This window comes from Natrix helvetica, assembly GCF_964273705.1.
Source record: "Natrix helvetica genome assembly, chromosome: 1".
In the NCBI taxonomy this organism is placed as follows: Eukaryota; Metazoa; Chordata; class Lepidosauria; order Squamata; family Natricidae; genus Natrix; species Natrix helvetica.
In genome coordinates this window covers 206,104,529-206,110,812 of record NC_138548.1, presented here as the reverse complement: position 1 = coordinate 206,110,812, position 6,284 = coordinate 206,104,529, and the positions used below count along the sequence as shown (strand labels likewise).

Sequence of the window (6,284 nt, the reverse complement as noted above, 5' to 3'; positions counted from 1 at the left end):
TATTGTGTTTATGAGTCTGACAGCCCAAGGGTAGAAACTATTTTTAAACCTGTTTGTCTGTCTGGCTATACTTCCATGTCTTCTTCCCGATGGTAAAAGTGAAAAGAGACAGTGGCGGGAGGAATTGTACTTGGTGTGGTTGTGTTGCCATCCATAGAAGGAGTCCTGAGTTTCCTTTGTGCAACTATGAAGAATGTAGGAGCCCCAGTTCTCAGAAACAAACTGCAATCTGAAAAAGTGGGAAGCTTCTAGCTTTGTAAAAAGATGGCCAATATTTTGAGCCACCAGACTAGACTAGAGGAAGAGATTCTTTATCTGTGAAATCTTGCATAGGAGCCACTAGATGTCACTGTTGGTCTTGAAGTGGAAACATGCTCTCTTCCCAATTTCCTCTCTCTCTCTTTTTTTTTTTTTGGAAAGGTTCCTCATTCATGATGTTGGGTTGTTAGTTCTGTTGCTTACTTGATACAGAATTGTGAGCAGAAGAGTTTTGGACTGCTTAAAGATAAAATATGTAAGTTCATCCAGTACTACTATGCAATCAGCAAAACCTAAGAGTCTCTAAAGTCTGCAAATGCTTTAGGTGATATTTGCCATTTTGTATACGTGTGCTTTCAAGTTAGTCTTGCTCCTGATAACTGCCTGGACAAGTTCCTGCAGTTTTCCTGACAAGATTTTGGAAGTGTTTTGCCCATGTCTTCTTTCTAGGTCTGAGAGGGAGGGGCTGGCTCAAAGACACCCAGATGGCTTCATGCATAAGGCAGGACTAGAACTCACAGTCTCCTGGTTTCTAAACTGGTGCCTTAACCACTATACCAAACCAGCTTTCATTAAAATAGTATTATGGCTTTTTTTATCCTATACATGAGGACTGAACTGAAATCATGAATTTCTTTTGAAACATTGCATATATTTTCAACCCATAAGTTTCACCTATTCACCTTCCCAAGAACTTCCTCAGAATAGTCCCTTCTTTTAACAAAACAAAACTAACCATGTGGGGAAAATGTGTTTTACAATTATATAGTAATTGCTATTCTCAGAAAGATATTTTGTTGGCAAATGACCCTATATCTATCTCATTGTATATTTCTTGACAATGGAAAGCTTCATTTCTGATAAAATCTGCAATCTTTTCTACTCTTACCTTAAAATGCCTTCTGGAACAAAAATCCTTATCATGCTTCAAACTTATCATGAAATGTTGAGGTCAGTCCAAGCCTTTGGAGCCATTTTTGTTTGTTTGTTTAATTCAGACAGAGGAAGAGCAAACGTGCAGTGGTGGTTCTATGCAATTGGTGCAAAATTACTTGAAGCACATTGAAGTATTATCTCCTATGTTTTCAAGTAGATTGGACTCCAAAGCAATTTACAACAGCAAAGCAAAGCATATGTCAAAGAGTCCCAGCTCGGACAAGTGAAAGACAAAAAGCTAATGAACTGATATAGCAAATTAGTTAAAATTGATCAGTAAAGACTGGTTTCTTTCATTGAACTAACCACAAAGTAATAGAATAGTAGTATCAGGGTTGTGATCAATGCCCTAATAAAATCAGGAGCCTCAAACCATTGTGCAAGAAAAATCCAGTTGTTTATTAGGAGCACCATATTGGCACGACCTAAGTGAAGCCAGCTCTGACTTCACCCAGTTCACACCTTGCCTCTCATCCTGTTTCCCCCTCCCCACAAGGTGTGACACCAGTCACATTCCCCAACTAAACAATTTCACAGGTCATAGAAGTCACTCCCTCCAGCTGTTGTGGGTCTCCATGGAGATGGCCTTGACTTTAGCCAGCTAGGATGTGTTTTGTTTTGACTGAGTTGTGAATTCCTCAGTGCAAATGCGAGGTGCGATTTCCCATCCCCCTACCTATGGCAACTCGGGAGCACATCAGGAAAGCTTCGTGAGTTGACACATAGGGAATATCCACCTTAGCCAGTATTGATCTGAAGATATGACTTTTCATGTGACTTCAACCATAGCTGAATAGGAGTTGCACAAGTTTGGCAATGTAACCTTTTAGTCATGCCCTTTATTTGTTTGAATTTATCCTTCTCTCACAAACCCAAGAATCAGGGTTGAATGCAGCATCTCAAAAATAACAGGTAATAATAGGTAACATTATCCCCAGAGTAGGATATGAAGATATAAGAGTCTGAAACATTAATAAAGTTAGGTTTGAGCCTGGATAGAAGAACTATCTGGAATCTCTCAACTTTAGGTGGTGGTGTGCACTTCCTTCAATAGCCAATATTTCCTATTCATTCTGCTAAGTGGAATTCTGGAGTCTTTACAGCAATATCATTGAGCTTAACATTTACCCAACTATGCCCTCCTGGGAAAAGGAGTATAAATAAGCTCCTGGCCAGTTGGCATCCTGGTAGCTCACTGCATCTGGCTTGTCTGTATTTAAGTCAATTTATGTTTATTGCTTTTCTTAATATGCACACATGCATATACAAACAGATACACTATGGCAAGGTGAAGAAAAAGGAAATAATCCTAAGCCACTTGCAATTTATGTTTTGACGTTGCATCCTCTTCTTGGACTTGGGTTATAAGAATTGCTATGCCAGTGGCACAGTTTGCAGTCATGGTGGCCCCTCATTTAATAAATAGCCTGAAAAGCCATTAAGAAACAAGTTTGGCAAGCTATATTTCTATTCTTGAGTCCCCATATTTTGAAAAAGGTTGACTATCAACATTCAGAAACTGGCTGATTCTATTTTCAGTTCACAGACATTGTATTGAAGCTGAGCTTTCCAAAGTGTAAAGTCTAAAAATGTTATAGAAAATCATATAGGAAAACACACACTGTTTAATTGAAAATGAAACTTTGACATGTTAAAAAAAACTTTATGCAAAAGAAGAAAAGAATACCATATAAGAAATCTTACTAATACACACAGGAAAATAGGAAGGAATTGAAACATGGGAAGCAAATTCAGTGTAACTCTTGCTCAATGCCTGTAGCCTAGTGATATTATATTCTAAGCTTGTTTATTATTAAAACTATCAATGTGGAAAGAAGTCCAATCATTTCTCCTCCTTCATAGGCACATACATAGGATTTATGTCACAGGGTAAACAATTTTGTCTAAGGATATAATAAGAAAGTCCAATTCAGCAAAATGTTGCATGGTTTCATGTATTTTATTCTAAGGGACCAGATATACTGAATCATACTAAGTATATCTACCTGGAAGCATGTTCAACTGCATATCTCAGTCAAAATCTACATGGCTGAAAACTTTTGCCTAGTTTATTTTTATTTTACAAATATATTTGTGATTGTATTCCAGAAGGCAAATGTTACTGTTCGCTCAGGCATTGGAGTAGGGTAAATAAAAGCCCATGTCTGATGTATAGGGTACATTTAGCATATGTTTTGGTGTCAATCGTCTGGATTTTAAACTTCTTCATTAATTTTATTATATTTTTCTTTACTTCATTCTGTTTTATCTTCTTTTCCTCATGCTGTGGGCTGTCCAGTGTTATGTGGTGCTGAAATTGAATTAAATCAAATAAAATATAGACAGGACTTACAGACAAGTATCTTAGTTTGACAATCTCCTTCCTTCCTTCCTTCCTTCCTTCCTTCCTTCCTTCCTTCCTTCCTTCCTTTCTTTCTTTTTTTGCTAATCTCATTGTAAGGAATTGGAATTCAACAAAGAAACGTTCTCAGAAAGTGCAAATTACCCAACTCTATATCAAGTGATTCTGAATTAAAATTTGTCAGTAGATTTTACCTCTGTGTTTGTGCAGTTTTTGCTGCTTGGAAAGCAGGACAACAACTATAGGATACTGCTATTTAAATCATATCTCTACATGCTCCCCGTTATATGACCATTGTTGCCTAGATAATATGGCTGAGAAAATGTTCTCAAATACAAAGACAGGATACTGTTCCACTGTTAAGTGAAGACATTCCTGGCACATACTGGGATTCTTTTTCCGTTTGAGTAGGACACCAATTTTCCCTCATGGATGACTGGCTCAGAGCCATTGGAGGTGTGCAGAGGATGCTGCTTTCCAGCAAACAACACAATAAAGATTATTGAGATAATTCAGTTTATGAGTATTGAAGAGATACCAATGTGTCTAGATTTTGTTTCACTGAGAAAAAGCTACCCAGTATAGAGGGAAATTGATGTTATTGGCTTCCTAAACTATAACTGCCTTCTCACTGTTAGGTACTGCAAGGCAAGGCAAATGTAAGGAGTTCTGAAATAGAATGAGCCAGAAAATTGATGTGACAGAACATGAGGGCTACTTGACTTGCATATAGCTTTTGTCAATATGATATATAGGATGTTTTTTCTAATAGTTCTTAATGATGTTTTTCTTGATCAGAACTGAATGGCAAGGTGTTAAAGATTTATTTATAGATAAGATAAAGGAAGAAGAGAGTTTTTGGTTAAAATATATTGTAGATGTTACTATTTTTTGTACATGTTATGTTGGTAAAAGAGATTTGAGAGGAGACAGAAACAAAATGGTAAGAAATTAATTTGTGAGATTCTACTGGAAGGAATTAAGGATAAAGGTTTTTTTTTAATATGTTGCTATTTCTGGTAGCTCTTAATGCAGGATTTTTAAACTCCCTTTGAATAATTTTAAAGATTTGTTTATCTATAACAGATAAGATATTGGGAGAAATGTTTTGTTGTATTTTTAGATAAAATGATATGTTACTATGTTAAAAGAAACGAAAGGAATATGAAAATGCTTTATTTGATTAAGGTTAAACATGTCTGTTGTTATTTGTGGTAACGTAATTGGTGTTTGCTCATAAACATTGAAAGACTAGGCTTTATAATTTGTTTAAGTGAAGAGAAGGGATAGGGAAAGAAGAGATCTTTGGTTGAAGTGTTAGAGAAGGTGATAAATTATTGAAATGGTTTTTACTTGTCTTAATGAATGGGGAAGCCACTTCTTTATATATCTGTTTTCTCTTTTTTCTTAAATGTTTTTTTCTTTCCTCCCCCCCCCCTTTGCCCTACACTTTTCAATTTTTCTCTTTTCATATTTTTAGGCAGTTTTTACCTTTGCATTTTTGAATTTTAATAAAAATTACTATTAAAATTATATATGATGGATATCAAATTAAGCATGGTGGCAATGCAGCATCTTTTCCCCCAAGCTCTTTCAAATGACATGTTTACCTTCAGAAACATTTTGAAAGATCTACCATATATTAGGTATTCATAATCATATATATACTATCTTGTATGCATTAATTCAGATACTGGAAATTGGGCCACCTATGCATGAAACTCTTTGAATTTTGTTTTAATTTCAAATTGCTCTTTGCCTTTGTGCTCAGATTCAAAGTAACCTGGGTGAAGTGCTAGGTTGAAATCTCAATCTCTATGGGATCAGTCCAAAGCCAATCACTTGGTATCCCATCTCAGCTTTTCTATCTTGTATCATATGCAGAATGGGGATTACCTGATTTGTGGAGTTAATTGGTTACCCAGTAGCTGGCAAACCACACTTTGTGATCAATCAAAGTCCACATTTCTTCCTCTCTTAATCCTTTGCTTACAAGAAGGTACGATGGAATTTACACGTAGACATCACATTCCATGCAGAAGAATATTAACTAGTAGAGAGTCACGTATCTATATCATGAATTGTTCACGAGGAGAGCATGTATTTGTAAGCCAATCAGTATTTGCCAAGTGGATTTTCTTTCCAATGAGCTTTTGTTATTCCGAGAAGCTTGACAATAAAAGGGAGCACTGGAGAGATAATAATAATAATAAATAATAAATTTAAATTTATTAGCCGCTCCCTCTCCAGACAGGACTCGGGGCGGCGTACAATAAAACATATAAAACATGTGCAAACACATAGACATCCAAATACACACATATACAAAGACATACATTTACGGTTGAGCCAGGCCAGATAATTGAAAGAGGTGGGTCTTCAGCTGTACACGGAAGGAGCGGAGATCGGAAATAATCCTGATGTCACGGGGGAGGTCATTCCACAGGGCTGGGCCCATCACAGAGAAGGCTCTGCTCCTGGGTGTCGCCCCCCGACACTGTTTAGCGGACGGCACCCGAAGAAGTCCCTCTCTGTGTGAGCGGATTGGTCATAGGGATGTATGGGGCAGGATGCGATCCTGCATGTAACTAGGTCCTGTGCCATGAAGCGCTTTAAAGATCATAATCAAAACCTTGAAACGCACTCGGTAGACTACAGGAAGCCAGTGCAGCTCACGCAGGAGAGGTGTTACAGGGGAGTATCTAGTCCTCCCCATAATCACCCGCGC

The 6,284-nt window shown here is 37.2% G+C and overlaps 1 protein-coding gene across 1 annotated transcript in view; it reads left to right on the top strand.

Moving 5' to 3' along the window:
- The first annotated feature begins 448 nt into the window (after window positions 1-448).
- Window positions 449-6,284, top strand: part of OLFM2 (olfactomedin 2) — a 207,034-nt gene continuing 201,198 nt past the window's right edge. The window contains exon 1 of the mRNA XM_081939020.1: window positions 449-514. The gene's annotated coding sequence lies outside the window, so the exon portion shown is untranslated. The remainder of the gene's footprint in view (window positions 515-6,284) is intronic.